Here is an 8,782-nt window from a genome sequence, read left to right on the forward strand (position 1 = left end):
CCATAGACAGCAGACTCCATTCTCGGGGCTCGATGTAAGGGTGAACATCAGGGTGGAAGAGTGTGGAGGAGGGAAGCTGCTCAAGACATCACACCAGGAAGCAGAGAAAGAGAGCTGTCCTTACCGTGACAAAATATAAACCCCAAAAGTACACCCTGAAGGACCCACCTTCTCCAGCCACACCCTACTTGTGCAGTTACTACTCAGTTGGGGATTGGTACACTGATTGGTTTAAGGCTCGCAAAACCCAATTATTTTACCTTAAACTTTCCTGCATTGTCTTATACAAAGTGCTTTCTGGGGTCACCTAACATCTAAACTGTAACTGGTTACTTATAATGAAAAAGAGGTTTATTTAGAACATGGTTTTCTAATAATCTCCATACTGCTCATTCCAGAGTGCTTGTACCAGTCTGCAGTCCCAACAACAATGTATGGGTGAATCTTTTACCCACATCCCCGCCAACATTTATTGTTGCTTGTATTCTTGATAATAGCCTTTCTGACAGGAGTGAGTTGGAATTTCAGGGCAATTTTAATTTGCATTTCTCTAATTACTAGAGATGTTGAACATTTTTCATATAGGTTTTGACCTCCTGTGAAGTGCCTGTTCAGTTCCTTTTCCTATTTGCTGATTGGGTTTATTTTGGGGTTTTGGTATTCAGTTTTTTGTGTTCTTTGTTTATCCTGGAAATTAATGCTCTATCTGAGGTGCAGGTGGTAAAGATTTTCTCATGTCCTTGATTGTTTCCTCTGATGTGAAGAAGCTCTTGGATGCTAACCCTAATAAGGGAGGGATAGGGAGGGAAAGTATACTAGTTCGTTGGATTAGACAAATGGGAATGAATGGAAGGGAGGGGGGACGGGAACAGGAAAAGACAGTAGAATGCATTGGACATAACTTTCCTATGCTCATATATGAATACACAACCAGTGTAACTCCACACCTTGTTCAACCTCAAGAATGGGATCAAAATTGTAATGGGTTGTACCCCATGTATGTATAATATGTCAAAATACACCCTACTGTGATGTACATCAAAACACAACAAATAAACATTTTAAGCTAAAAAAAAATCATGGTTTTGGAGGCTCAAGGGCATAGTATTTGCACCAGCTCAGTTCTAGTGAGGGTTTCGCAGCAGATGACGGATAGCAATGGTGGGAGTAAGTGCTGGAGCAAGCAATTACCATTATGAAGGAGGGACAAGCCTTGCTCCTTTTATAGCAACCCTTTTGGGAGAACTATCAACATGGTTGCACACACACTACCATTGGTTGCCTGAAAAATACCTCACACCCCTAGTAACCTAAGGACCAGCCATTAGATCCCACCTTTTAATGTTTCAAGCACCTCTCAATAATGCCACCCTGTGGGCCAAGACTTCAATCACAATAGACACTTTGAGGACACCCAAACCATCTTCAAACCATATCAGACATATAAGCATAAATAAAATGAGAAAAATCTAAAGAATGGAAAGTATTTTGCAAACAGCAATAAATATTGGTATAATTATACTAATAAATATCAGCTAAAATACACAGTGCAACAAACAGTCACTGAAGTGGTTCACTTCAGGATTATAAAGAAATTTACATTTATGTACGCCTAAAAATCATTCAATAGTATCTCAAAGTCAAGACTGAAATTAATGAGAAAATACAAATTTGTGAAAATCAACGAAACTTTTTTTTCCGAAACTCAATAGCTCAGTGAATATAACAATCCTTTTTTTATATTGTGCAAGACAAAAAGGAAGAGTATTGGGACAAAAAAATATGAATGATAGTACTACCGACCATGATGACATTCAAAGTACTAAAGGAAAAACATTTTTAAAGGAATACCGTGAACAAATGTATACAAATTCTATGAACTAGATGAAATGGAGAAATTTCTAGAAACACCAATCATTTAATCAGACTCAAGAAGAAACAGGCAATGTAAATAAAATTTACACTGTAATTAGGGAGAGTTTGAATTAGTAATTTTAAAGCTACTCACAAAAGCCCAGGACCAGATACCCTCGCCACCAAATTTTACCAAAATATCAGGCACTAAATTTTACCAAAAATTCTAGGAGAGTTAATAACATTTCATCACAGAACTTCCACTAAACAAGAGAAGGAACACTTTCCAAGTTATTTTATGTGGCCAGTATTAATTACCTTGATGCCAAAACTAAAGACATCACAAGAACAAAAATTATAGACCAGGGTCTATTATGAATACCCATGCAAAATCCTAAGACTAGCAAACCAAATCCAGCCACATATGTAAAGAACATACCCTGGCCATTCAGGGCCACCCCACCACACAGCACAGCTCCCCATCTCCTAACATGGTCGTGCACCATCACTGGGTAGCTCACCACTGCTGCCTCATCTCCTAACGTGGCCACCTCCTTTGGGACACTGGCCATGACTTTGAAGTCCAATATCAAGGTACCTGCAAGTTCCCTGCCACCGCCACCATCTTGGCATGCAGTTCCTTCCATCTAGGCACACCAGTCAGGGCCTGGAAGTCCATCATCAAGGTGCCCGCAGGTTTCGTTACACCTGAGGTCTTCCTACTAGGTGTGCTAATAGCCACCATCTTGCTGCAGAGGGAGGGGCTTGCCAGACTCTCCCCAGCTCCACCAGTCCTGAAGTGTATGGGGAATACAGGACTGCCTTCAGTGGGTTGGCAGGTTTGCAAGAGGTGTGAGCTCTTCTTGCTCTTGTTTCACCCAGCCAACTGGTCTGGCACCCACTGTGTTACTGGGGGTCCACTTGGGTCGGCACTCACTGGGACCCATCACCGGCCTGGTCCCCGACTCCCTTCCCAGTTCAGCATCCACTGATTCCCCCTGGCAATGTCAGTTCAGGAATCAACAGAGCCCTCCAGCTCTCCAATCCCCAATCTCCCAACCCCTCCCTAGTCAACAGCCTAGCCCAGCAACCACAGCTTTGTGATCTTCCTGCAGATTTCATCACCTGGTCCTGATCCACCCAATACAGAACAGCACTCCACAACAGGTGCACAGGTCCCAGTGGTCAGTCTTCAGGACCACCAGGGAGAGAGGTGCCTGGCTGGGAATGTGAAAGGGCGAGGGCGGGAAAGATTGAATTTGGAGACTGAATCAGAGACCAGGAATTGTGGGGTCCCCAAGCCACATAAGGGGCTAAGATTAGGTTCCTACATCACATGAGTGGAATGCAAAGGAGACTCTTGGCATGCAGTGCTCCAACGTGGACCAGCAATTGCTATACCCCACCTCCAGGAGTTCTGCCTCCAGGACTAACCCTCCCACCATAGTAAACCTCACCATCCTGAGGAATGACACTAAAGGAAAAGTCAGTCAAAAGAGAAACTAAGTCACATTAAAAACCAGAAATTAACCAAATTGACTGGGATTACAAATTATATCTCAATAATATCCCAAAATGTTAATGCCCTAACTTCATCAATTAAAATACATCAGTCAAAAAACAAGACCCAACAATATGCTGTCTCCGAGACTCACCTCATAGGCAGACATTCACAGACTGAAGGGGAAAGGATGAGAAAAAACATATCACTCACATGGACAGTGTAAGCAAGCAGGGATTTTTATCTTTATGGCAGATAAAGTGGACTTCAAATCAAAGTTATTCCTAAGGGATAAAGAAGGACATTTCATACTATTTAAGGAAATCACACATCAAGCAGATATAAAGTTCATAAGTATTTAAACCTCAGTCAATGGAACATCTACATACATCAGACTAACCCTTCTCAACTTCAAGAATTAAATACACCACAACACAATAATACTAAGTGATTTTACACATCTCTCTCACTAATGGGTAGATCTTCCAATCAAAAACTTAACCAAAGTACAGAACTCAATAATACAATCGATAATTTATACTTATCAGACATATATATTTCATCCATCAATGAGTGAATTCAGTTTCTTCTCAGTAGCGTATGGATCCTTCTAATGTAGACCATATGTCTCAAAAGCAACTCTCAAAAGTACAAAAAAATAGAGCTACCACTGTACATTCTATCATATCATAATGGAATGAAATTAGGAATCAACAACAAAATTAAAAGTAGAAGCATCTCCTATACTTGGAGACTAAATAAGACACTATTGACTGACAAATGGATAGCAGAAGAAACCAAGGATGAAATAAAAAAAAATTTTAGAGGTAAAAGAGAACACTAAAGCAGCATATCAAAATCTCTGGTGTTTCATGATATATAAAGAACTCAAAAGACTTAACACCAAAAAAGCACCCAATCAATACATGGTTTAAGAAACTGAACAGACACTTCACAGAAATACAATCAATCAACAAATATATGAAATTATTCAACATCTCTAGCAATTAGAGAAATGAAAATCAAAGCTAATATTTCATCTTATTGCAGTCAGATTGCAGTAGTGAAGAATACAAGCAACGGGCTGGGGAGATAGCTCAGTTGGTAGAGTGCTTGCCTTGCAAGCACAAGGCCCTGGGTTCGATCCCCAGCACCGCAAAAAAAAAAAAGAACAAGCAACAATAAATATTGGTAAATATTGGCAAGGATGTGGGGAGAAAGACACACTCACATATTGCTGGTGGGACTGCAAATTGGTGCAACCACCCTTGAAAACAGTATGGAGTTTCCTCAGAAAACCTGGAATGGCACCACCCTATTTCACTCCTCAGTTTATACCCCAAGGTCTTAAAATCAGCATACTCCATTAACACAGCCACATCAATATTTATAGCAGGTACATTCACAATAGCTTAACTTGGAACCAATTTAGATGCCCTTCAACAGATGAATGGGTAAATAAAAGGTACATATGCACAATGGAATATTACTTAACCTTATAGAAGAATGAAATTTTGTCATTATCTGGCTGAATTGATGGAACTGGAGAATATCATACTAAGTGAAATAAGCCAATTCCAAAGAATCAAAGGCCAAATATTTTCTCTGATATGTGGGTGCTAATAAACAAAAAGGGTAGGAGGGAAAATAGTGGTAATTTGGACTAAACAGAGGGGAGTGAAGGGAGGGAGGGGACATGCATGTAAGAATGACAGTAGAATGAATCGGACATTATTACCCTATGTGCATATGTGATTATATTACCTGTGTAACTCTACATCATGTACAACCTGACAAATGAGAAGTTATACTCCGTTTATGTATGATGTCATGCATAACTAATTAGAACAAATTTTATGTATAACTAATTAGAACAAATTTTAAAAATAAAAAAGAAGATCCATCTGCAGATTAACATTGTCCTATGAATGCCACTGTATAGTTTGGGAAAGGTGACTGTACCACCTGATGTAAAAACATAAACCCTGAGAAACAAAAAACATGACATCACCAAAAGAACAATATAGTTCTCCAGTAATGGACTCCAAGAAATAGAAACTTATGAATCAAATCATTTTGAAAATGAAGTCAAAACAATAATCTTAACAAAACTCAGCAAGATACAAAAGAATACAGTGAGATAATTCAATGAAATCATGAAAACAATCCAGGAGCCTGAGTGGAGAAGTGGTAAATGGGGGGAATGTAGGTCAGGACACAAAATAACAGATAAGAAGTAGGATGACCAAATCTAGAGATCTGATATACAACACTGAATTGCATTCTTGATTTTTGGTAAATGAGTAGGTGTTAGCTGCTCTTGCTGCAAACAAAGGTAATTATTCAAGAAGACAGATATTAATTGCTTTACTATACTATTTACTATCTATATGTATATCACATCATGTTATTTGCCTTAAATATACACAACAAAATTTATTTTTTTAAGTCAATTATAAAATTCCAGAAGTTGTTATCTGAGGTAATGTGCTGGTTAGTGTGGTCTTTGAGAGATTCCACCACAGAATACTGTGGCCAGAGAATACAGAAGGTGATGGTGCAGCCTATCAACCTCATCTTCAGACACTTGCAGAACAGATCCTGAATTCAGATGTAGTTCTGTGAGCAAGTGAATATGTGAATAGAGGGCTGTATTATTGGTTTTGATGAATACATGAACTTTGAATTAGATGATACAGAAGCGATTCATTCTAAAACAAAGTCAAGAAAATAATAGGGTTGAATCATGCTAAAAGGAAATAATATTACTCTGCTACAAAGTGTGTCCAACTAGAAATGATCAAAGAAGTAAGAAATTACAGAGAAAGCTACAATTGTTTTTAGGTGTCCTTTTTTCCAAGTATAATTCTAAAACATTAGTTTGTGTTGTTTGGAACAACTTTATGTTATTACCAGATGACAATAAATGATGGGAGACTTTTTATTTAAAAATTTACATTGTTTCTTTCTATGCAGTGGTAAAGCCTTTTTACAAAGTGGTTCATACTATTAACTGTTGCTGTATATTTTAAAGTTTCTGAAGGGTTAGCAGTTACCCTTGGTATTTGCTTTTCTCAGAGCATGAATCTATATATTCTTGAGGCAAAGAGTGGGAATTCTATCTTAAGGTAAGTTTCCAATACTGAGTGACTGAGAAAGAGACTGTTCACAAAAACAAGGGTACTAAACACCCCCCAAAAAAGTCAATTATAAATTCTTTAGAATGAAAAATTAAAAACTCCCAGAAAAGAAAGAGATTGTTATAAAGAAAATGAAAAATCATCATCAAATGGAAATGTCAGAACTAAAAATTACAACTAAAAAAGAAAAATAATGGATGGGCTCAAAAGTAAATCAAGAACTCAGAAATAGGATCAATCCACTATCCTGAGGAACAAATTATCAGAATTCATTCAATTTGAACAGGGGCAAAAACCTACTGGGCAAGAACAAAAGGTGAAGCATTTATAAATGTCTAGAGTCATAGCAGAATAATAGGGTGATACAAAAGAATATTTTTTAAATGACTATTTCCAAATGTGGCAACAGGAACAAACATACAGATTCAATCACTTATGCAAATCCTAAGTAAAATAAACCCATAGAAGCTCAAGCCCAAAATATCATAATTAAATTTCTGAAACTTAGAAGAAAAAAATTATTAAAAACCATCAGGTAGAACTGGCACATTGCCTGTAGGGAAACATCTTGCCTATAAGGAAAAAAGTCTTTGTTCTACCATGCACTCACCACCATGATGTTCTGCCTCACAATAGGCCCAAAAGAAATGGAGCCAGCCAACAGGATCTGAAACCTCCGAAATAATAAACTAAAATAAGCCATCCCTCCTTTAGAGTTAATTTTTCAGGTATTTTGTCATAACAATGGAAAGCGAAGTAATATTTATTCCAAAGATGTAAGTCTGTTTCAATATTTAAAATAAATCAATGCAATCAACCCAGTTATATAAGAGAAACCATATGAGTTATACCAATTGATACAGAAAAAGTGCTTGACAAAATTCAATGCCCATTTGTGATACAAATGCTCAGTCAATTAAGAATAGAAAGGAATTCCTCAACTTTATAGAGAATAACATTAATCAATCAATCAATCCACAGGTAAGAGAGAAAGTCTTCCCCATGATGTGGGGGAAAAATTCAAGGAAATCTACTCTAAATGCTCTTATTCAACATAGCAGTCAAAGTTCTATGTAGCACAATAAGGCAAGAAAAAGAAATAAGAGGTATATATTTGAAAGGGAGAAATAAAAATGTCCCATTTGTAGATGACACAATTCTCTCTATAGAAGGTCCCCAGGAATCTATTAAAAACAAACAGCAACAACAACAAAAAAATCCTCACAGAACTAATAAGTGAATTCAGACAGGTATAGGATATAAGATCAACAGAAAAAATCCAATCACATTTCTATATATCTGTAGAAACAAAAAATTAAAAACATAATACCATTTATTGTTACCCCAGAAAAATGAAATACTTAAGCATTTAATAAGACATGGAAGGATATGAGTGCAGATAAATATGAAACAGTAAAAGAAATTTTAAAAATCTAGGACCTAAATAAATGTAGGCATACATTATGTTAATAGCTAAGTAGACTCAACATAGAAAATTTGTCAATTTTTCTAAAATTAATATACAAGCTTAATGCAATTTCAATCAAAATGCCAGTAAGATCATTATAGATACAGAAGTATTCTAAAATTTGTATGGAATGGCAAATGAACTAGAATTGCTAAAGACTGGAATCTTAAAAAGTTATATATTACAGAAATGAAGAGTAAAAGGATGGTCGATAGTGGCTAAGGAGGGGAGGAAGGAAAGATGGAGGGAAACTGGTCAACTGTTTGGAAAATCACAATTAGGAGTAAGTTCTAGTGTTATATTGCACAACAGGGTGACTATAGTTAACAAGAATTTATTGTGTGTTTCAAAATAGCTAGAAGAAATGTTTCTGAATGCTGTCTCCACAAAGAAATGATAAATGTATGAGGTGATGGATATCCTTCACACCATACTCCACAAATATGTACAATTATTAGTAACATTTTTAAAGTATCAAATGGGAAATAGACACTATTTTGACACTGGTTTGAAGACATACCATATAGCTACAGTAATAAAAACGAATGGTATTATCTGAGGAAAAGACACACAGATAAATGGAACACAATAGAATTTTCAGAAACACACCATCAGAAATATGTCCAAATAATTTTTGACTACAGTAGAAGAGGCATTCAAAAAAGAAAAGACAGACTTTTCAACAAGTTTGGTGAAGAGATAATTAGACATTCATGCACCACCACCCCTCAAAAAAAAATATGAACCTCAACCTAAACTTCACACTGAAATGTAAAATACAAAACTTATAGGGGGAAAAATGGGTACAGAATCTTTAGG

At 36.8% G+C, this 8,782-nt stretch overlaps 1 pseudogene; it reads left to right on the forward strand.

The window, feature by feature from the left end:
- The first annotated feature begins 5,840 nt into the window (after nucleotides 1-5,840).
- Nucleotides 5,841-6,149, forward strand: LOC124985644 (small nuclear ribonucleoprotein E-like; annotated as a pseudogene).
- Nucleotides 6,150-8,782: the final 2,633 nt, after the last annotated feature.

Source organism: Sciurus carolinensis, chromosome 5, assembly GCF_902686445.1.
Source record: "Sciurus carolinensis chromosome 5, mSciCar1.2, whole genome shotgun sequence".
Classification (NCBI taxonomy): Eukaryota; Metazoa; Chordata; class Mammalia; order Rodentia; family Sciuridae; genus Sciurus; species Sciurus carolinensis.